Source organism: Lemur catta, chromosome 10 (genome assembly GCF_020740605.2).
Source record: "Lemur catta isolate mLemCat1 chromosome 10, mLemCat1.pri, whole genome shotgun sequence".
Lineage (NCBI taxonomy): Eukaryota > Metazoa > Chordata > Mammalia > Primates > Lemuridae > Lemur > Lemur catta.
The window spans coordinates 71,612,160-71,637,028 of record NC_059137.1 but is presented as its reverse complement, the minus strand read 5'-3'; the positions used below and the strand labels follow the sequence as shown (position 1 = coordinate 71,637,028).

Here is a 24,869-nt window from a genome sequence, read left to right as displayed (position 1 = left end):
CGTCCATGTGGTAGTAGGTGGCACGGCATGGACCATCAGAGTCAGAGCAGGGTAAGGACAGTTCCTGAGTGGTGGTGGTCACAGGTGGGAGCAAGGTAAGGGACAATGGCCATGATGGCAGATGGGCTACACACAGGGGATTGAGCACATAAGGAGACTTGCAGGTCATGGGAGGCAGATTTCTTATGCAGCTGGGAGTTACAAATATGGGAAAAAAGAAAATAATTGATGTGAACTCATGGTTTTCAACATATATAGATAGACATAATAAAAATAAATATAGATGAAACTGTGTGTATATATACATTTACATATGTATACACCTTCATATATTTACATACACACCCCAGCTTTGTCTCCTAAGACGGTCTCTAATAGCAGTAAGTACAGCCCAGATTTCATCTTATAGATACCATTCTCTATTAGAAGAAACCAGGCTTCTCAGAGAAATGGCTGGTTCCAGGAATGAGGTAGGGAACTTGCGTATGAACCTTGTACCAGAAAGCAAGAAAATGATAAGAACATTTCAAAAGTACACAGAAACCACCTTCACCACCAAAATAAATAACTGTTGTAATGGATTATACTTCCTTAAATAAAATAGAAAACTATGAGTCCTCAGCAATGTAAGTCTATGGAGAAATTGGAAGTTTAATGAAAGAATGGGACATTTACATAGAATTTCCTCCACAAAATTCGTATTAATTACAGCAGGAAAAAGAGTAACCTCCTAATGGAGAAGGGTGGCAGACATCACCTTAACCAAGTGAGCAAAGTGAACATCACCAGTCATGGGAAAATTGAAGTCATGCACCCCTGATAGGATGTAATAAGAAGAATTAAGAGTTACTCAAGAAATTCCTGCTAAAGATGCATCAACTGAATCCTACACCAGACAAACCCATATTGAGTGACTTCTACAAAATAACTGGCCTGTAATCTTCCAAAGCATCCAAGTCAGAAAAGTCAAGGAAAGACTGAGGAACTAACCTTGGCAGACAGCAGGAGACTAAAGTGATTTGACAACTAAATGCAACGAAGGATTCTCAAGTAGACCTTTTCCTAGAATGGACTCATTGGAAAATTGATGAAACTTGAATGGCATCCGAGGATTAGATGGCTGTTATATCACAATGTTAATTTGCAGATTTTTAAAATTGAGCTTTTGTAAAAGAATGTTCTGTTTTTAGGAAATACACACTAAAGTATCTGGGGAGATACTGCCTCGCATAGTCAATTTACTATCAAATGGTTCAAGGCAAAAATATTCTTTGTAGTCTTCTTGCAAAGTGTAAGTTTGAGATTGTGCACAACAAAATTTATTTAAAAACAAAGTTAGTTGTCAGTTTTAAGAAGAATAACAACAACAGAAAAGAACAACAACAGAAAAAAGATTATATCCCATCAAGAAATGCAATGCAATGCAATGCTAGCAGGAAAATGTTAAGTGGTATGATTCACACATGGATTCTTTTCCCAGCAAACAGAATGCCCTTTGCAGTAAGTTACCCACTCAGGTGCAGAATGAGGTAAAGCCACACCCATTCCAAACAAGGCAACCAAAAAGCTTTTCTTATTCCATCACCACAATAAGCCCTAGAGAGAATATGCAAAAGCAATTTCAGGAAAGATAAATGGTCACATTTCCCATCCCATTACTATTGAGAAAGTTTTTCCCTTATTTTTTTTAATAAATGCTTTTTAAATGGGAAAATTAGCCTCCTCCTTCCATTTAAAGAAAATTGCCATCCCAATGAAAACCTTTGAACTAGGAAAAAGTTTTCTCATAGTTTTGGGAAATAGAGGAGAATAAAACAAAATGGTACTCCCCTGACACAATGACTATTGTGAACTTCATGTGTTCCTTTGAGTTTTTATATGCCTCTTTTCATAATCCTAGCGTGCAGTTGTGTTGTTTGAGAGTAGCATATGGTTAAGCACAAGCTTTAAAACTAACCGACCAAGTTCCTCATCTGGCCTCTGCCACTGATGTAACTTTGAGTTATTTCCTAAACTGTACAAGCTTCAGTGTTCTCCAGTATCAAAAGGGACTATCTACTCCCTTATCTTGGGGTTTACGGAGGATTAAATAAGATAATAAATGTAAAGCACTTAGCACAGTACATGGCATGCTTTTTGTATTCAGTAAATATTTATTATTGTATCATAAGCACTTCTCCATGCTTTCAGCTCATCATCAGCTATGGTCTGAATGCTTGTGTTCCCTTAAAATTTATATGTTGAAATCCTAATCCCCACAGTGATGATATTAGGAGCTGTGGCCTTTAGGGAGGTGATTAGGTCATGAGGCCAGAGCCCTCGTCAATGGGATTAGTGTCCTTACAAAATAGGCACAAGGAAGTTCATTTGCTAAAACCATGCAAGGATGTGGCTAGAAGTCAACATTCTATGAACTAGGAAGTGAACCCTCAGAAGACACTGAATCTGTTGGCACTCTGATCTTGGACTACCTAACTTCCAGAACTATGAGAAATAAATTTCTGTTGTTTATAAGCTACCTAGCTTATGGTACTTTGTTACAGCAACTAGAACAGACTAAGACATCATCATAATTACAATTATTGTTAGCAGACTCTGAAAAAATGGTCAAGGAAAACTTTAGTATGTATCTTTTTCAGTGGTTGGTGTGGCAGAATCTGCTAGCTGTTCAGCAAAACTGGCTCCTAAGCACACAGCTGCTCATTTTCCAGAACACCGTTAGGATTATATGTGCCATATAACTGAGTTCTAGCAATGGGATGTGAGTAGAAGCAACATATGGCACTGCCCATGCACAATCCTCCCATTTCTTTCCCTTTGGGGCTCACTGAGATAACACCTCCACTCCCACCTCACTAGTGTGGCTTTAGAAATAATATTTTGAAAATGGCAGAACCATCATTAGGTTAGATCTTGTAAGGCTGCATGGAGCACAGCCCTCCCCTGACAACCAGACACCCCACCTTGGGCTGTTAATGAAGGATAGATATCAACTTTCATCACGTGTGTCTTTGTTACAGCAGCTAGCTTAATTTTGTATATATTGTTTAGGCACGGTCCTAAAAGAAGACACAGGGGAACTCAAAAACTTTCTGAATATCTGTGAAATGAAACAAACAAACCAAAAAAAAAAAAAAAATTATCCCTGTGGCAGTCCAGAAATCACTCTTTCTGGAGCAATTTTCGGAAGTGGTTTACTTATAATATTAAACAGTACTTAAAGATTTTTAAAGTCCTTTGTGTGATTTTTAGTAGGCCGGTAAAGAAGCAGTGGTTGGTGGTGTCATAGAACAAGTTCAAATCCTAAGTCTGCCATTTATTTGGAGTTTCTGTTTCCTAGTCCTATCTACCTCATGGGACTACTATGAAGAAAAAAATGAGATAATGTACATAAAATGCATAACAAAGAGCCTAGTCTGGGCTTAGAGCAGAGCCTAGTCTGGGCAAAGAGCCTAGTGTATGGGCTTAATAAATACCAGCTCTTCTAATTTCATTCCCTAAATGTAACATTTTTCCAAGTTTGTTCAATGAAACAATGAATATTATTATGTTCTGTTAAATATATGTCAAAAACAGATTTTTATGGTCAAACAATATGGAGGCTACTGAGAAACGTGGTACACTGGCTCACTGTTTCCATGAACATTGCGAATTAGATGAGAAATCCTAAAATAACATCTTTAATTTTTCATTTAACCAACTAAGCATAAAGTCAGCTTTTCCATGACATACCTATTGATATCCTATAGTTAATGTTCTGCCAGACAAACTTTGAGAAACTGGCACAGAGCTTGGCACAGGGTGAATAATCAACAAATGTTTACTGAATGTGTAAACTAAGTAGATCACAAAAATACGTTTTTTTTCCAGCTTAGAGTTTTTATTAAAACAATCATTTAAATTACAATAGTCCCCCAGAATAGAAAATAGCCTTCCGTGGTCTGGCCCTCACAGGAGGCCCCAGTCAAGACCCATATCTTTGAAAATGGAGGGAGCTTCCCCAAAGGCCCCTGGGGGGTGGGTGGCTTGGTCCCCGGCCACTGGGAAAGGTTGTCTCCCACCAGGGGCTACGAGGCCCCAGCCCTGTCATTGAAGGACACTTAGTCACCGTGGCTGGTTGTCAGCCTCTGGGCTTTTGAAAAAGAAAAGAGAGGCAGAGAAACGTGTCCCCAAGATCACAAGACACAGTCACTCAAGAAGCGTTGTGGAATGCCATGGGGTGTTGTCCAGCTGGGCCTGGCGGGTACGGGAATAACTGAGTGGATATCAGAGGCCAGAGAACTGCTGGGGCTACGGTGGGGCCTCAGTCAGGATGAACCAGGTGCTGAACAGCTATGAGCCAACAGCGCGGCCGCATAGAGTGTCACCAGCTGGGTAGTGACTTCACAAACCATTTCTGGGCCATGGCACTTCCATCCAAGAACCATCAGAAGAGTTTGCAGTGAAATAATCATGACCAGGGTTCTGCTGTCAGTGGACTTCAGAGACTCCCTTACTTGGCAAGTTCCCAGGCCCTAAAAATGTTCACTTAAAAAGGACACAGTCACCTCAGCCACAGGCACAAGTCTCTGAAAACCAAGCACCTGCACCTCTTTCATCCTTTCTCCTGCTACTGGGGCTCGAGACCTCTCTGAGACCACCGTCTTCTCCGCCTTACCCACATGTGGGGAGGCCCCGCTACTTCTTGCCTCCAGGTGAATGAAGTGCTCGCGGCGGAGCAGGTCCTGCCTTCCCCGCCCTGCTCCTCTGGCCCAGATGCTCCGGCCACAGCTCAGGTGCCAGCCCAGCTCCCTTGGTGCTGCACGCTTGTCATATCTGGACTTCAGAGGTACACAGAGCCTTGGCGCCATTTCCCTTGTGGGTCTTGTGTCTTGGAGTCTGGCATGATGAACACCTCTGTGCTCAAAGAATATGCTCCATTCTTTGTCGCTTTGGAATTCTTCTGGATTTGACTGAACAATAGCTTCAATGAGTTCTGAAGATTGGTTGGTAGACAGAATCAAAAGAAAGCCCTATGATAACGACACAAAAATTAGAAGTAGTGACATATACCTGGGAGGTAACTGTCCTGTAATGAGACTGCTTTCGTTTAGCCACAAATTTTCTTATCCTGTCGTTTATCGTGGAATCAGCAAAATTGTGGTCCAAGGGAATGCTGTTGTCATATTATGCGAGATCAGTTATAGACCAGTGTTGAATATCACCTATGAATTTCCCGTGGTTTGCTTTGTGAAGAGGCTTAAATTCCCATCTGTGTTGCATTGTGGAATGAAGGAGTACAATGCCAGTGCTGTGGGTGATGGCCCTCAAGGGACAAAAGAAGGGCAAGCATCATCAGCTCCTTCACAAAGTAAAACATGTGAATCTAATTTTAGCAGCATTAATAGGAACAGCTATCCATGAATCATTGCTTTAATCATGCCTGTATTATGACTTCCACTTTTCCCCAAGATATAGACGCAAGCGGGACATACTTGTCCAGGAGCCAGTTTCAGTAAAGCTGTTATTATGTCTGTCCAAAGATGAGTAGTAATATCTGTTACCTGCTTGAATACCTTCCAGAATTTTGGACAGCATATATGTATGTGTACATATATATATATATATATATAATGTGACATTTAAACTTTTTAATGAGTTAATTTTAAGTAAAATTGCCATTCTAATGTCATATGTGAGTTCATACATATTAAAACTTACCTACATTAAAAAAAAAAGTACACAGAGTATTTAAAGCATAAGAAAACAAAGCCTGACTTTGTTTTTATAAAACACCATCGTGTTCCTGTGCCCCGAAGCCACTGTTAATGAATAAATTCATGAGTCAGAAGGAAGGTAACTCGTGATGGAAATTCAGGGATGGGCTTTAAGACTGAGAAGACAGAGCCACCACACAAGAGCCAGAACTCACTGTACAAATGTCTGAGGTTTCAGCTGCTGAGAACTCTCCAGTTGGGGCAGAGGAGGAAGACACAGGGGAACTCTTCCAGCCGCAGCCATCCACATGCAGATTCCAGATGTGGAGTCCCGCTCTGCAAGCTGTAAGTGGCTGGCTGCCTCGGGGCAAGGTGGCCTAAGAAGGCAGCGGCCAGCCCAGGACACCGTGAGGTCAGCCTGACACCGTGAGGTCAGCCTGTCAGTGGGAGAGAGGCAGGATCTCCATGAGCTTCTCAGTTGCTCAAAACCAGATGGATTTGCCAGGGACCACCTCTGCCCTCAGGAAATCTCCAGGCTCTCATACATTTTTGGTTAATAATGTCTTGTCACTGATTAAGATGTATCATCTGCTCCGTGTAACAGCCCAGCTGGGAGGATCTGCCGCAGCAGCAACACCAGCAGTGGAGAACAGAAAGGGCAAGAAGGTGGCCCCGGGCCAAGAGAGGGAGTGAGCCCCAGAGGGTGGTTCTGTGACCCACTGCTGCAGCCCAGAGGGGAGTCGCAAGCCAGCCTGGGAGTGGACGCTTGCATCCGGCTGGTGCTGGGAGGGGCACAAAGGGACCCCACTGGGGCCGGAGGGAATATAAAGTACAGAGCCCTCCAGAGGCTGAGGGCCACAGCGAAACGAGGCCCAGGGACAGCAGTGGGTTGGGAAGGGCTCGCTGGCACGTGGCCAGGAGGGTAGATGACGCAGATCCAAGACACAGAGTAGGGCCTGTGGAGCTCAGCGCTTGGGCCAGCGACCAGTACCTGTGGGGCCTCAGAGCCCACGGAGCCCCCAGTCACAGTCAGGATCCAGGTGCTGACTAGAGCATGACCCGGGAGTGCCCCAGCCCCACAGGCAGGAGAGGCTAAGGCCGCAGAGGAAAGGGGGAGGGAGGACAGCTGTGGCTGGCGCCTGCCTTTCAGACCATGGTCTGGGGTGGCCGGGGCAGGGCAGCGAGTGCTCTGTACTGTCAGCTCCCTGCACGGCTCTCCTTGCCTCCCAGGTCCACCATCGCAGCTTCTGCCTAAAGTCGCTCCCCAGGCACAGCTGCTCTGCCTGTTCCCCACCAGCTGGCAGCGGGGTGCCTGGCGGAGGCTCATCACTTTGCCTGTCAGGAGCTGCAGGCAATCTCCGCCACGATGCGCAGCAGGGAGGCCGCTCGGAGCCTGGGCTCAGCCAGATGGGCTTTTTTGCTGCATGCTGCGTCCTCACCGATGGAGGGGACGGGTGTACCGGAACCCTGGCACCAGCCTCCCTGCCTCCAGGGGCCTCTGTACTTCACTCCCTACACATTTCCCAGACTGGGCAGTGGAGGCCAGCACTGGACAGGAAGACACACACACGGGGTGCCTTGGACTAGGGACACGGGGGGCCAAACACTGGACAAAAGAAGACAAATAGAGACTCAGGTCAGGAGAACTAGAGCGCCATGGATGAAAGCTCTGCAGGGTCATAGTTCAAGGCAACTGCACATCAAGGGGTTGGTCTCTCCACGCAGCTGGGGAAAGTCTGGGGGCTCCACAGAAGCTCCCAGCCAGCGCCCCCGACCCGTGGCTCACATGGTGTTTGGCCCATTGCACTGGTGCCAGGAGCAGCAGAAGTGGCAGGTCCAGGGGTGGCTGGGTCACCTGCTAGGGCTCTTCAAAAAGGCCACTTGGGACTTGGTGCTGTGCACAGTGAGCTTTTTAACGGTACTGTGCTTGCTGCTGCTGCCCCAGCCAGAGTTCTCGTGGTGCAGAATGTCCAAAGCCAGTCCCCTCTCTTAGTCTCAAGCCCTCAACCTCTGTCTTGAGTTCACTGAGCTGCTCCTGCAGATGCCAGCTCTTCTCCACAAATTCCACTTTTTCCTTCTCTCTCTCCATGGAAAGCGCTTTAATCCTTGAGGTTCAGGGACAGACTGTTAGCAATGAGATTGAAGCTTGGTATACCAGGAGATACGAATGCTGGAATTAGGTTCATGGGTGGGTGCATGGGCTTGGGGGCAATTTCCAGGTGCTTTCTCTCAGCCCTTGGCTCTGCCTGGCTTCCTGCAGGTCCTGCTTCAGCTGATCTGCCTCCTTGTCCCTCCTCCCTGACTCCTCTACCAACCTCAGTGCCGGCACCTCAGCCTCCAGCACTGTCTGCTCCATCAGGCGCTTCTCCTCTTCCGTGTGAACGGCCGTGGCCTGGATGCGGAGCATCTCCGTCTCGGTCTCTGTGGCCTTCTGCACCAGGAGTTTTGCTCCCTCCTTGGTGATCTGGGTCTTTATAGCCAACAGGTCGGCCAAGTCCTCAGCCCGCATTGGTCTTCCCTGGCCGTGGTTGCTTCTCCTTTCCTGAGCAGCAGCCTTCTCCAACTCACCCCTCCTGTGTTCGGCCTCCCCCCTAACCTACTTCTCTCCCACCAGGCGCTGCTGCTCCCTCTGCTTTCTGGCCTTCTCCTCCCCGGCCTGGGTTTACCATCTGCTGAACTGCCAAAGAATGGGCCTTCCCTCTCTACATGGATAGGACATGGTCCCCGATACAGAGCTGGAGGATCAGCGTATTAATGTGAAGCTTTGAGAAGCTAAATTTGAAGACTTCAGTTTTCTTATCCAGCGGTTCAATAGTAAACTTCTTGTCATTGTATGAGATGTTTGAGATTTCATGCCACGGGAAGATCTTGGGGGTCAGTCTGTTCTCAGGGTGGTGGATGTGAAGCCCCAGAGCACGCACTCCAAGCAGCAGCTCCGTGCTCTTTTTATTCCAGATTGCAAAGTAGCTGGCACTGCCCATCTCCAGGTCCTGAGCTATCTTCAAATATCCCATATCACCTTCATCCCTGGCTCGGCCTCGGTGCTCTGCATACCAGGCAGCAATTCTCTCCTCCCACATTGCGGAATCATTTGATGCAGATTTATTACCCTTTCTGGAAGCAAAATTCTTCTTGGGTCAAAAATCCCCGCTTGTGAACAGAGGGGTTTAGTCACCTTACCTGACCTGGATGGCATAACAAGTCAGAAGCACAGAAGCCTCGGGAGGGCAGTAGATCTTTTCATCTAAAATTTGCGTCTTAGATAGCCAGGCGTGGTGGGGGGCTCCTGCACTCCTGGCCACTGCGGAGGCTGAGCCAAGAGGATGGCTTGAGCTCAGGAGTTGGAGGCTACAATGAGCTATGATCATGCTCCAGCCCGAGTGACAGAGTATCATGTTGTCTCAAAGTAAAAAATTAAATTAAAATAAAAAATAAAATAAAATAATCTGCATCTTTACCTGCAAGAATAATAAATGTTGCATGATCTCCTGAACTAGCTCTTCCTCGGCATTCTCAGGATAAAATTTGGCCAGGAAGTGAAAGGTGACTGGTTCTTCCTTTGAAACATCATGATCCAGCATCTTCTTGTCCATTTCGAGCCAGGCCATTGGTGTCCTTGTGTACTGCAGTGCAAAGAACCAGCTTTCTCTGAGTCCCAGCGCCCAGCACACCAAATCAAATAGGTGCTTCCCTTTCCACTTCATCTCTCAGCTGAACTCCATCTTGTTGCCCACGGTGACAATGCCCATGGTGAACATTCTGGGCTGCTTCCTCTTGAGAGCTAAAGCTCAGGCAGGAAGCGCAGGGGCTCAGGCCCCGGACTCTCGCGCCCCACGGCCTGTGCTCTGGGCCTGTTAGGCTGGTTTGGGTGTATTAAATCAGTTTTCAACTTAGGATATTTTCAACTTATGATGCGTTGCTTGGGAGGTGCATCAGATACTCACCAGATACCTTCTCATCTACACAAAGGCATCGCTCCTGCAATTGTCCCCATCTTGCTGCTGTACCGTCAATTTTTATCTTTCCACTGCATATGCTGTATTTCTCATCTTTAAAAAAAAAAAATGTTCATCCCCACCAATCACTGCCCCATTTCTCTGCTGTCCTGCAGAGTAAAACTGCTCACTTTGCTATACAAATATTCCAAAGGAAATTCCAGGTGATCATAGTATGTCTTAAACTTGGTTCAGTGAAGTAGGTTTGTGGTTTCTTCCAACAAAAATTTTTTTTGGTAGGAAACGTCTTGTTGACAGCTCAGAGCTTAAAAAAATATATATATGTGTGTGTATATATATATATTCCTATACACACACATATATAAAAAACACTGCTGCCCCCTGCCCCATGAGTGGGTACAAGCGGCTCCTTCCTGCAGGGGGCAGGGGAGAGGGCCATCAGGGCAGTGCCTGTTTTCTCAAAGGCACCTGCCCTCCTCTTCCCACATGTTCCCTGCCTCCAGCTCCAATGTAGGAGTCCAGGCGGCAAAAGATTTTTTTAATTGTTATGGAAGAATACATGCCCAGAAATAGCCAAGAATGTATGAAAAAGAACAGTAAGGGTCGGGGCACATTACAAGACATTATAATACAATCAATATAGGATTATAGAGAAATACCTTCTTAATGGAGACTGTAATCCCCAGAAACTTTTTTTAAAAAGTCAGAAATATTTTAACATAAACAAATAAAAATCCCTTATCTGGAAAATGGGCTAGGTACAAAATCAGCTGACCAAAAAATATGGTTCGAAAAAATTTGTAATGCAAAGCCAAGTGTCAGTGTCTGTAATATACAAAAAGCTCTTGCAAAAGGACAGGAATGAGACAAACAACCCATAAAAGCAGCATGAGCTGCCTGCCTGTCAGTTGCCCCATTTTTCCATCTTTCTATCTCTAAGAGAGGCTGGCTTATCTTCGAGCAGAATTTTCAGAGTCTTAAGCACTATCATTTCATAATTCTGTAGCTGTTAAAACCAAGCGAATGATGACTTTGCTAGTGACTAATACAAAAATGGGTATCTGTTACTGCTAATGAGAGGCTCAAATATTTTTCAGTTCTCTCTGGCGCCGTTTCAACTGAAAGAAGAAGAATGTCTTTATTCATTTGGTTTCCTTTCTTCTCTTTTTCTGTGTTACAGATCATTTAAAAGTTTCCATGATGAACTAAGTTTCAGGTTGGTTTGTTTGTGTGTTTTTCCACTAATAGCACTCAATGTTATTTTGCTTTGTGGAGTAATTCTCCCATCTGAATTTCAGATTTTAAGATGGGATATTTTCTTAGTTGCAGTATATCTTCTTTTATTCAGTAAGTTTATGCTAGGATTGAAAAGAAAAAAAAAATGACCCACAGTTGGCAACATAGGAGGAAAATAGAACCTCATCATGTGCCTAAGACTATATGCTCATTTACTTGCTACATCCATAAAAGAACTTTCTATTTTAATTCTAACTCTTTCTTCCTCTTTTAAAATATCAATCCAGACTGAAAACAATGTGGGTTGCAGACAAGTCTCTATTGAAACCGAAATCTATAATCTAAAGAAATTCCAGATGACATCTGTGATAATAAGAGACAATGACAGTTTTCTTCAAAACCAATATGACAGGAGGGAAGATAGGATGCAGTTAAGAGTATCAGCCCTACAGCCACACTGGCCTCAGTGTCAGTTTCTTACCAAGGTTCTTACCTTCTCTAAGCCTTGGTTTCCTCATCTGTAAAATGGGAAGGAAACTAGTACCTACCCCATAGGATTGTTTTAGAAATTAAATAAGGTAATGCATGTGATTTAGTCAAGAGCCTGGCATATAGTAAGATCTCAATAAACATTCATTATTATTAATGTGTTCTTATGCAGAGCCATGAGCACTAGATTAAGAAAGTGGCGATATTTCCATCTTTCTTCTGGGAGGTCACTTTGCATCTGCTGTACGATGCGGAGGCTAAGCCAGCAGAGGTTTTCAAGCTGTGTTCCTCAGAGCCCAGGGATTTTGCAGAGGGGCCTGTGGGTTGTAGAGGCATCCATGGCAGGTGGGACTCTGGAACTCCCACTCTAGCTTTGATTTTTTTTCTGTTTTATATAAGAGGGACCTGCCAAGACTACACTTCAAAAACCATTAATCCTTTAAATCTGCAAGGCTGTTTCAATTCTATTATTCTGTGTGCATTCCTGCTTTTTAAAATGACTTTTCCCAACTTTTTGGTAACCTTATTTCATTATCCATCCTTAGTCACCTGATCCCTCCTGAGAGACACAAAGCGTTTGAGAAAGCCACATCTGTTTCAGTATGGATTACTTTGATGTATCATGCCTTCTGGGAGGTGCTTGCATTTTAAAAGAGTCCAAACAAGAAGAGGATAAATAAAGATTGCATTTCTATTGACAGAAATCCTGGCACTACAGGAAAGACTTTGGGAGGTGTGGTTGGGAGGGTGGTCTTTTGTAAAACTGATAAAATGGCAAGTCTAACCACTGCCTTAATGAAATAATAACAATGAGTGATATTTGTGAAAAGCTTTTGATTTACACAACAATTTCATGTCGTTTCTTTTTTTTTTTTTTTTTCCCAGCTGGTTAACACAAGCCTCCTGTAGGTGAGATGCTATTTTTTCCCCATGTGCTTTTCCAAGACAAGGACATGGAGGCCCTGGGTGGCTCCGTGACGTGTCTCAGTTGGCAGAGTTAGCCTCTGACTCCAGTCTTGGGCTCTCTCCCCAGGACCGCATGCCGCCTCCACCCACTTGGGAAGCCAGGCCTGCTGACTACCCCAGGCACAGACTTTTGAACACTCCCTCTGCAGAAATGGCACAAGGAGGGCGGCTAGTTTTTCTGACGCGTCCTTCTGGGGAATAAAGGAATGGCTGTAGCAGACCTGTCAGCTCTCAATGAGGTCTTTGTGCAAGTAAATTCCAGAGTTTTTATGAACGATGATTACGGTGAGGGCTGCTCTTTCCCCCAGTAGTTATGGTCAAAAGATTGCTGTTTCAGCCGTGCCTGGCACTCCTCCAGAAAATTCTTGGTCAGATGTACTATGAGTTGCAAACTCATAGATCAGTGAATTTAGGAGACTGGAGAAACCAAGAAGCCCTCGTTTTTAATGACTAAATTTTTCTTTCGCTGTGAAAATCCCTGGTGACACAATTTTTTGAAATTGAAAAAAGTAAACATGAAAGTCATTAATCATAGGAGAAAAAGGTTTCCTTTTTCTATCATATTTACAAAGAGCAAAGTTGCCTGGGTTTTATTTACACACCCCTATCAAGACTAGCTGGTATGAGAGCAAATGTGTAATAGTCTCTTAATACGTATCTGTTAATGAATAAACAAATGGGTGAATCAATGAATGAATGATTTTGTCCTTTAATTTGGAAGGCAAGGAATCATAATCACAAAAGCAACAGAAACAACATGATGATTTCCTCTGGGTTTGCCCTTCATTATGGCTGACCCCTTGAAAATTTCAGCAGACAATACTGAGGTTAATTGCTCACCACACAGAGGGAGACCACCACCTTGGCCACCTCAGCAGCTGAGCAGGGAAAGAAAAGTTGGAATATTGATGAGATTAGAGGTGTGGTTGAAGGCAAGTCTTTCAATGCAGGAGCTTGACACATAATAGTTTAGAATCAGTGGACACAGCAAGGCAAGAGCTTTGAGGTAGGAATTGTAAAGAATCTTGGAGAAAAAACTCACTAGTCAATGAAAGGTAACACAGTCTGATGTTCATTCAAATGGTTTTTTCCAAAGATATTTGCAATTTTTATAATCCTGAGCGAGTTTCCTGGAATGGAAAAGCCACCTGATGAAGATGGTGGAGTAGGGTCATGTTAATGAAGATAGCCAAAGAGCACAGTCACTTTCATCCAGACCGGGGTCTGCAAGCTACAGCCCAAATCTGGCCCATGGCCTGTTTTTATAAATAAAGTTTTATTGGAGCATGGCCACATTCATCCTTTTAATTGTTGCCTGTGACTGCTTTCATACTGTGAACACAGTGTTAAGTAGTTGTAACAGAGACTGTAGAGCCACAAAGCCTAAAATAGTTATTATACTATTTGTCCCTTTACAGGAAAAGTTTGCCAGCCCCTGATACAGACAGTAAGCTGTGTGAAAATAGATGCTTTCACTTCTCATTATATTTATTCATTCATCAAGTATGTATTAGGCACCTACTGTGCAAGGTACTTTTATAGATGCTGAGAATATAGCACTCAACATAACAAATGCCTGCATTCATGGAAACAAATAAGTAATATGCATCAGATAGAGACAAGTGCTATGAAGAAAACATAAGCATGGAAAGAAGATAGAGAGGTATGGGGCTGATGGGGGGAACAAGAAGAACTCTTTGGGGTGTGGCAGTCAAGGAAAGCCTCTCTTAAGAGGTAATATTTGAGTAAAGACTTGAGTGAGGTGAATGATGTGAAGGTATGCGATAGAGGCTGCCTTAGTCTGTTTTCTGCTATAACAGAATATCTTAGGCTGTTCTAATTTCTAAGCAATAGAAGTTTGTTTGGCTTGTGGTTCTTTTTTTAGATATAGGGTCTCGCTCTGTCACCCAGGCAGGAGTGCAGTGGTGCGGTGGTGCGATCATAGCTCACTACAGCCTCCAACTCCTGGGCTCAAGCAACCCTCCCCCCTCAGCCTCCAGAGTGGCTGAGACTACAGATGGCTCGTGGTTCTTGCTGAGAAGTCCAAGGGCAGGGCCTCAGCATCTGCTAGGCCATCTAGTGAGGGTCATTCCACGGTGGAAGAACAAGCAGAAGGTGCAAGAAGGCAAGGACGTAAGACGAGAGAGAGAGAAGTGGTCAGGACTCATCCTTTTCCTCAGAAACCCATTTCTGAGATAACTAACTCACTCCTGTGATGATGCTAGGTCTGTCTCTGTGTTCCCTGGTCCTCATTTCCCAGTGTCAGGAATCAGTACTGGTACTGAGTCGAGCCAGTGACGGAGTGATCACTAATACAAAGCGATCTCACACATGCAGTGTTTATTGCAAAGTGAAAAGTACATCTCAGAGGGAGAGACGGGTCATTCTCTGCAAGTGGAGAAGACCCTGAAGTCTTAGCACACACTGTCTTTTATATGTTCACTAGTTTGTCCCGGCTCTCTCCTGGGTGGGATTGGTTGCCATTTCCTACCTTTGGGTGATTGACAGGTTGGGGTTATATAACAGTTTCCTTTTTACATATGCATCTTCCCAGAATCCTTCACAAAGACCCTACCAGGGGTCAAAACCATAATGCTACTTAGATGGCAATGAGCCCCAGGTCAGTTAAGGTCACTAGGACCTCCTCACTGTGCATGTTTCATGTAGGGAAATATCTCTACCCACAAATATCGGATATTGCAGTTCCTTTTCTGCATTCTAATTTGTTCCTGCTCTCCACCTTTGGCCACTACCTCTACCTGCCTTGCCACCTATTTGCCCTCCACCCAGACCTAACGATAATGGCATTAATCCTGTCATGAAGGCAGAGCCCTCACGGCCTAATCCCCTCTTAAAGGCCCCACCTCCCATTACACTGGCCATTAAATTCCAACATGCACTTTGGCAAGAACATTCAAACCAGAGCAGAGGCTTTGGGGAGAGATTTCCAGGCAGAGGGGGGAAAACGCAAATATCCAGAGGCTGGAACAAGCTGGGTGTGTTGATAATGACAAGTGGGCTAGTGTGGCTCGAGCAGGGTAAGCAACAGCAGAAGGAAGAGCCAAAATCAAAGAGATAGCACAGCCAAATGAAGTCACAGAGGCTTAGGGGAGGTGACAGGGTTTGAATTTTATTCTGAATATGATCAAAAGCTAATTGGGGCCAGGCGCGGTGGCTCATACCTGTAATCCTAGCACTCTGGGAGGCCGAGGCAGGAGGATCGCTCAAGGTCAGGAGTTTGAGACCAGCCTGAGCAAGAGCAAGACCCCGTCTCTACTAAAAAAAAAAAAAAAATAGAAAGAAATTAGCTGGACAACTAAAAATATATAGAGAAAAAATTAGCCGGGCATGGTGGCACATGCCTGTAGTCCCAGCTACTCGGGAGGCTGAGGCAGTAGGATTGCTTGAGCCCAGGAGTTTGAGGTTGCTGTGGGCTAGGCTGACGCCATGGCACTCTAGCCAGGGCAACAGAGTGAGACTCTGTCTCAGAAAAAAAAAGCTAATTGGGGAATTTTAAGCAAGGGTGTGATGGGATGTGATTTACATTTTAAAGGCTCACTTTGGCTGCTTGTAGAGAATTGATTATAGAGGGACAGAATGGAGACAGGGATGCTACCACAGAAGAGAAATCATGCTTAGGTGACCTGGCAAGGATGGGTGTGGTGGATAAGTATAAGTGTGAGTTGAGATAAATTTTAAAGGCACAGCTGCCAGATGCAATGGCTCATACCTGTAATCCCAGCTACTCCAGAGAATGAGGTGGGAGGATCACCTAAGGCCAGGAGTTCAAGACCAGCATGGGCAACAGAGCAAGACCCCCTTCTCTGAAGAAAATAAATAAATAAATACACAAACAGTTAATAAGATCTGCTAACAAATAGAAAGGTTTAGAATTAAGTGATTGGGTGAATGCTGATGCCATCTACTAAGACATGGGGAAAACTTAGAGGCAAGCAGGGATGAAATTAAGAGTTCTGTTTTGTTCTTGTTAAATTTCACATGCCTATTAGACATCCAAATGGAGATGCCAAGTTGACAACTGGATATGAATATGTGCAACTGGAATAGATTGGCATAAGATCCAATTTGGGATTCATCAGCGTACACATGGTATTTAAAGCCATGGAATTTGGTAAGATCACCTAGGGAATGACTATAAATAAAGAAAAGGACTGATCACTAAGGCCTAGGACCAGTGGTGAGCTGGAGCTGGCTCTAGACTGCTAGTGAGTACTGACAGAGCACGTCTCTTCCCAACTCCCCATTCAGTCTCATCATGTTAATAGCTTGAAATCAGCCACAGCAGAAATGTCTGCACCATGAAAATTGCCAAACACTACACATCAAGGTTTCCCCCCATAGAACCAGGTGTTAAATATTTATAGCACACCACTGCCTGGGGTCCTCACGTTTAGAGGTCACAACAAGCAGGAAGAGAGTACATAAGAGATTGGGAAGGACTAGAACATGAATGAGGTAGGAAGAATACCAGAATGTGGTGCCTTGACCAAGGTCAAGAGACACTATTAATATGTGTTCTTTTTCTTTTTAAAGGCTTTCTAGTACTTGGAATTGATGGAACATATCACATGCCAAGCATAAATCTTTTCCTTTAACTCTCCAATCTATCCTTCCCTTAATGACTTGAACTCATTCCTGTAAACCCTGATGCTGTGGGAATCCGTTACATTAAAAAAAAAAATTCTATGAATTTTAATGGGAAGATTTTGATGTTTTCTACCTCAACCCAAACAAAGCACCTAAGCAATTTCCACAAATAGAACAATATATCAACTGGCCATTGAAAGCAAGTTTAAATAAGGATAGAGCATAAATTGAAAGTAAGTAGAAACTGTATAGAGAATGCAAATTAATGAAGGTTTATTTTAGTCACCCATCGAGAAAGAAGTCTTGAAAGTGGGTGAGAATCATCCTTTGGTATGTGCATTCTTTCTTTTTAACCATTTTTATACATATTTTTCAACCTTTTGTGGCTCATGGTTATCTGAATGCACATAAAAATAAGATTATGCCACAGGAAAACACATTTAAGGCTAAAGAAAGGCTACTTTGAAACATATAGTAACAATATACATGCATAATGAGGCTGAAGAATCCTAGAAGATGCTACCCATTCATCCCTCTTGCTTGGCTTGCTTACGCAAAGCAAAATGTCTAGCTTTGTCTGAACATGGCACGTGGTGATGTTATCTGACTAGAAATTGTTATGTCAAATGAATTAATGAGTGTGTCTTTGTCTAAAGCCATCATTGCAAAATAATATTTCTTATAGAGTGTACAGTTACTGTGTTTGGGGTTAAAATGTGTTATAGCCAAAAAAAGGGCAATGTCCAAAAACTGGTAAGACTTTTCAAAACCATTGTGCTGAGAAGTCATTAACAGTACAGTTGTTATGGAAGGCAAGTCTGCTTTCACTTTTGCTGTCTATGAAGAAAGTTCTCTGTTCTATAGAGAGCAGCAGCACTTGTCAATTCTGTATGTTCTGCTTTTGAAAGCCTTCAGCCTCACAAAGCCTGTACTGTCTTTGTCATTATTATAGCTACTGTTTATTTAGAATCTAATATGTATCAAGCAAGGTAATGATCTTTATCTCCGATTATACAAAAGAAGAAACTGAGTTTCAGAGGAGAAGAAGTAATTTGAGAGAGGAGACTAAAGCAGTGTCTTTTAAGAAAACAAAATTAGAAGGAGAAATATTTTAAATAATAATTTCTTTCTTTAATTGTGCAATTTAAAAACTTGTTCATATGCTTCTTGACTTTAAACACACATCTTCGGCAGCAGGGACACACAGAGCAGAGCATATATTTAGTAAGAATAGCTCTGTAAAATGGGAAGTAACCATGCACAGGCATCATGAGCAAAAACCTCGTGAATGCCAATGTCAGCTCGAGGGCACATTTTGTACTGTAATTCTGGAGCACAGCCTTAGTCTGTTTTCTGCTGCTATAATGGAATACCTGAGAATGGGTAATTTATAAACAATAGGTTCTGGGAGCTGGGAAGAAAAAAAACTTAATTTCAAAATATTAAGGGGATACAAATGTTTTAGGTTACATGGATCATTTTTGCAATGCTTGAGTCCCAGCTATAGGAGTGCCTGTTACCCAAATAGTGTTCATAGTATCCATTAGGTTGGTTTATTTCCCTCCCCTCCTTCCCCTCTCCCTGCTTGATTTCCACTGAGTTTTACTTCCCTCTGTGCACAGGTGTGCTCATTGGTTAGTTGCAATTTAATAGTGAGAATACATGGTGCTTGTTTTTCCATTTTTGAGATACTTAACTTAGAGGAATGGTCTCCGTTTCCATCCAGATTATTGCAAAAGGTATTAATTCATCTTTTTTATGGCTGAGTAGTACTCCATGGTATACATATACCACATTTTATTAATCCACTCATGAATTGATGGACACTTGGGTTGATTCCACATCTTTGCAATTGTGAATTGTGCTGCTATAAACATTCAACCATAGGTGTCTTTTTGCTGGAAGATCTTCTTTTCCTTTGGGCGAATACCTAGTAGTGGGGTTGCTGGATCAAATGGTAGGTCTACTTTTAGTTCTTTGAGGAATCTCCATACTGTTTTCCATAGAGGTTGTACCAGTTTGCAGTCCCACCAACAATGTATAAGCATTCCTTTGTCCCTGCATCCATGCCAACATCTATTATTTTTGGACTTTTTAATAAAAGCCATTCTAACTGGAGTAAAGTGATATCTCATTGTGGTTTTCATTTGCATTTCCCTGAAGACTAGTGACAACGTTGAGCATTTTTTCATATGTGTAGTAGCCATTTATCTTTCTTCTTTTGAGAGCCTTCTGTTCCTGTCTTTTGCCCACTTCTTAATAGGGTTGTTTGTTTTTTTTCTTGCTGATTTGCTTGAGTACCTTGTAAATTCTGGTTATTAGCCCTTTATCAGATGTGTAGCTTGCAAATATTTTCTCCCATTCTGTTGGTTGTTTATTTGTTCTGTTGATTGTTTCTTTGGCTGTTCAGAAGCTTTTTATTTAATCAAATCCCATTTATTAATTTTTGTGCTTGCCATGATTGCCACTGGGGTCTTGGTCATAAATCCTTTTCCTATGCTAATATCTAGAAGAGTTTCCAACATTTTCCTCAAGAATTCTTATGGTTTCATGCCTTAGATCTAAGTCTTTTATCCACCTTGAATTAGTTTTTGTGAGTGGTGAGAGATAGGGGTCCTGTTTCATTCTTCTGCATGTGGCCATCCAATTTTCCCAGCACCATTTATTGAATAGGTCTTCTTAACCCCAGTGTACATTGTTGACAGCTTTGTCAAAGATCAGCTGATTGTAGGTAGATAGTTTTATATATCTGGGTTCCCTGTTCAGTTCCGCTGGTCTATGTCTCTACTTTTGTGCCAATACCATACTGTTTTGGTTACTATATCCTTGTAGTATAGTTTGAAGTCTGGTAATGTGAGGCTTCCAGATTTGTTCTTTTTGCTTTTGAATGATTTGGCTATTTGGGCACTTTTCTGGTTCCAAACAAAGCATAGAATTATTTTTTGTAGATCTGTGAAGTATGACTTTGGTAACTTGATGGGGATTGCACTGAATTTGTCAATTACTTTGGGTGGCATGGACATTTTAACTATGTTGATTCTACCTATCCATGAGCATGATATGTTTTCCCATTTTATTTAAAAGAAAGTTTTAATAAATTTAGTGTAGCCTAAGTGTACAGTGTTTATAAAGTCTATAGTAGCATACATAATCTCCTAGGCCATCACATTCACTGGGCACTCACTCACTGACTCACCCAGAGTAACTTTCACTCCTACAAGCTCCATTCATGGTAGGTGCCCTACACAGGTATACTATCTTTTTTTTGTCTTTTATACTATATTTTTATGTACTTTTTCTATCTTTAGATACACGAATTCTTACCATTGTGTTATAATTGCCAGCAGTTTTCAGTACAGTAACATGCTATACAGGTTTGTAGCCTACGAGCAATAGACTATATCATATAGCCAGCATAGGTGTGTGGTAGACTATATCATCTAGGTTTGTGTAAGTACACTCTGTGATGCTTGCACAACAATGAAATCACCTAACAATGCATTTCTCAGAACATACATGTCCCCGTTGTTAAGCAGTACATGATTATACTTGGTAGAGATTCCAACACAGTGTTTACTGGCACCAAAGCCTATTGGCTTTCCACCCCAGCAGGCAGCCTTTTGCTTTGTGTACACATTCCATATTCAGAGCTTTGCTCCTCCCTCAATGGCAATGATGGTGTTTTCCAGCCAGAATCCTGAGCCCCCTTGAGCTCTAGTGTAAGCCCCGGTGCTTTACCCGCTCTGCCACACTTTCAATTCTACCTCACTTTCATGCTTCACCTTAGAAAGAAAGCTCAGCCAATGCCCAGAAATCTCCACATTCTGCTCCATGGAATTCTGAACAGAGGACTGGAAAATTGCTGTTTCTGTACAGACAACTTGGGCAGGAAGTGAAGACACCGTATACGTTTCCTGTCTCCCACCCCCTGTCATCAACAATGCAAATAATCTTGCCTTTCTTTTCCTTAAGAGACAGAGTCTCCCTATATTGCCCAGGCTGGTCTTGAACTCCTAGACTCAGAGGATCTTCCTACCTTGGCCTCCCAAAGTGCTGGGATTATAGGTATGTGTCCCCACACCTGGCTAATATTGCCTCTTTCAACTAAAAAAATCATTATTGTTATTATTGCTGCCCACTTGGGACTTGTATCTTCTGCTTTGAAAGAAGAATTAATCACCTCATCTGCATGTTACTGTATTCATTTGCACTATGTGATTTGCCCACTCCTCCCACTCTCAATTCTCAGCAAGTTGAGAAGATTGCTGATGAACAGCAGTTGCACCAAAAAAAAAGGAAGCCCACGTGTTCATGTTTTTTCAAAAGTTTGAGTCATCTTCTTGTGGGCTACACAGTTTGGGGCTGTCTTCATTTTCTTTTATTTACTCCCACCACCAACTTGTTTCCCTCTGCTACAATGGCCAATTTACTATTTTTCCTACAATAGAAAACTCAAACATGACAAAAATTCAAGGCTTTCTAGGAAGAAACACTTGGAAGATAATCTAAACAAAATCAAAAGTGAGAGAAGATGAAAGCTGCTGCCCATTGGCCTCTCCAGCCACGCCCACAGGGAGCCAAGCCAATTGGGGCTTTTGGCAGTGAAATTAACATGCCAAATAGACAGCCATTGCTACCCTGCAATATTGTTGGTGCCATGGACATGGTAAGCACCAAATAAATTGCAGCCACTATTACTACTTATGCCCCCTTCACTGTTCTGGTTCCTAAGTTCCTCCCTCAGTTGAGCCCAATACCTCTAAAAATGTCATTAACTCTGACAATCAACAGTATTCCAGATTTGGGTTTGTGATCCTGTGATTTTAAAGGCACTGTAACTGGGCTAAAAGAAGTCTATAAGGCCTAAGTCCAAGCTACACTGAGGTCATACTTCAAATCTCCTACCAGGGTAGAAAAACAACAGTGGATTGGAGGTTTGGAGGGTGTTTCAATGGTTGGGGGTTGCGGGGGGAAGATATTACAAGATTTAACTGAGGCAATGCAAAGTTATTCAAATGTCTCAAGCATACAGGACAATTCAGAAGAGAGGCATGGTTACTTTATAATGTTTTCATAAAGTGTTTTAAGACATTTGAAATGATAAATACCTTAGATTTACTATGAAATCCAGCAAATGCTTAGTTAGTATCTGTCTATCAAAGATTAATTTCCCATTTTCTACTATTGATAAAGTGTGACATGATATTAAATTTAAGTAAAAGTTTATGTGTAAGTTTCTAAAAGTTAGCTGGCATAGGAATTAATATGGAAGGGAAAAAAGGGAATTTTTATTTGAAGTTAAAAAATAGATCCTGGAGTTGGTTGTTTTGTTTTGGGTTTTTATCCCTGTCCCCTACCTCTTTAATTTAGTATGAATGCGAAACAAACATGTCTCTATTACTACCAAATGAGTAATCTGATCTTCAGCAAAAAATTAAAAAATATATATAACTGTCTCCTAATAACCAGATGTAATACAAAGAATGTAACTGAAAGGTTATTCTACATACATACAAGTCAATAAAGTGGTTGTGTGAGTCTTGTAAATTTTCCAGTAAAGAAAACAACCAAGAAAAAAGAAGGCTTTGTTGCAGAAACCTTTGGCCCAATTAGAAACAGATTTAAGATTGTGTTCATCTGGGGAGTTGTCTAGTCGAATCCAGCCTGCTCGTCTCCTGGGGGAAGCTGTGATGTAGATCACTCGACATCCTTGTACCAAAGGGAACACACAGGCAGAATATCACCCTACACCACAGGCCAGGCTCTTTGAGCTGAGAATATTAAAAAATTTACCTGTATGTTTGATTGTAAGCTTTTTACAACGCAATTTCTGTTTCTAAGGTTTGTGAAATGCCTTCATTTCCTGACATTTAGAAGTGATTCTTACATCAAAACTGTGAATTGTAAGTTAATAGAAACTTAGTCTGTAAATTGCCTCAAAGATTTAAGAACTTGGTGTAATAGGGCAAGTGCCAAGAAAGATAATTCAGCAACAAATTTCCATTCTTATCTTCAAAGGTTCTGATTCTGAGAATTCACAAAACTACATTCATCACCTTTGGCTTGTGACCTACAAAACCAATTAGCAGGGACCTAGTGCAATATGTTTTAATTTTTCAATAGTGTCAGTATGGTGATACTGCACTGGTGAGTATAAACATACTCTGTTTTGTCAGATTAATTGCCTCTTCATACCCATCTGAAATATAGAACTGATGTTTTTTTTTTTTGAGTCTAGCAGTTATTGTCAGAGATTACTGTTCCTATTTTCCTTTTGTATTTCCAAAAGAGAATCAATAGTTTTTCCTTTTCATTTTTGTTTCTCCTAATTAGACAGCAACAGAAGACTTACTTTTGCATGGATATCTGTGATCCTTCAGCTGGGGCAAAATGACATGTTTTCATCAATTGGAGTTTAGAAGAACAGAAAGAAAGAATTCACCGTGAAGGAAGGAAAATAAAGGAGCTGTAGCAAGCTCTGTTGCTTGAGTATTCAACATCTATTACTCCTCTCTTTTTAAGGGACCCATGTTTTGTTTAGGTCTCTACCCATTAGAAAAGGTGTTATGTTTTCCTCTAGTTTGTTCTTGAGGTCTCTCTCAGGAGAGTGGCTATAAACTCTAGCTCTGCATAGATGGAGTGGGGCAGGGCTAGAGGAGGTACCAGGAGTTCTGGGTCTCCAGGGCAGGTGGTCATGGATGTTTACAATGTGCCTTTCACAGGATACTTCTTTATCCTGGAGGACAGGCTAATGCCTAAGGGTCCAACCTGTGACCAAGTGTCCCTCTCACAGGAAACTTGTTTATACTGGCAGATGCCCTGAGGCTCTTGTCTGACCCGTGTCCTGTGTATTCCTAGCAAGATAGACACTGTCAAGGAGAGCCCTGACCAGGAGGAGAATTAGGTTCAGACACAGAGCAGGCAATACAACAGAACACATGAAATACCAGGAGCAGTGTGTTACTTACAGATCCCAGAGAGAAGAGGGCAGCATACCTCGCAGGGCCAATGGGAAGGGGAGAGCCATCTGGGACATGCACGATCAACCAGTGGGTGGAATGCAAGAGAGAAAGAGAGAGAGAGACCTATGGGGCAAAGCCTTTATTGAGGTCCAAGGTGTTACCTAAGCAGGTTTCCCACAGGGAGTTCTAATTGGTGGGTTTACAGTAAGCAGGCACGGGCTCCGTGGAGTGACTGAGAGGTATTCACTGCAGCATATCTGTTCAATTCATGCAGGTGTGGGGGTCAATGGGGAGAGTCAAGTATGTTGTATTTAGCTTTCCAACCAGGAAGAGGCTGCATAAGGCAGATATCTGGAGGGACCACCTCCAGGAACTGGGAGGAACTGGAAACTGTGTCAAGGGTGACTGAGCTATGCTTCTAGCATGAGAAAGTCCAACTTATTCGAAATGGATGCCAAGGCAATATACAGTTATAAGAATTCACTATAGAGGATGACTCTATCTCCAGGGCAGAATTATATCTAAGATCACAAACATTTTAGGCTGTGACTCAGAGTAAGAAACAAATTTCAGGCCGGGCGTGGTGGCTCACGCCTGTAATCCTAGCACTCTGGGAGGCCGAGGTGGGCGGATCGTTTGAGCTCAGGAGTTCAAGACCCCATCTCTACTAAACATAGAAAGAAGTTATATGGACAGCTAAAAATATATATAGAAAAATTAGCCAGCCATGGTGGCACATGCCTGTGGTCCCAGCTACTCGGGAGGCTGAGGCAGGAGGATTGCTTGAGCCCAGGAGTCTGAGGTTGCTGTGAGCAAGGCTGACACCATGGCACTCTAGCCCGGGCAACAGAGTGAGACTCTGTCTCAAAAAAAAAAAAAAGAAAAAGAAACAAATTTCACATGGCAACCTAGTACACACATGTATTCTATGTAATTTTTATAGAAAACTGAAAAGA

At 42.7% G+C, this 24,869-nt stretch overlaps 1 pseudogene; it reads right to left on the bottom strand.

The window, feature by feature from the left end:
* Window positions 1-7,547: 7,547 nt before the first annotated feature.
* Window positions 7,548-23,987, bottom strand: LOC123645700 (annotated as a pseudogene).
* Window positions 23,988-24,869: the final 882 nt, after the last annotated feature.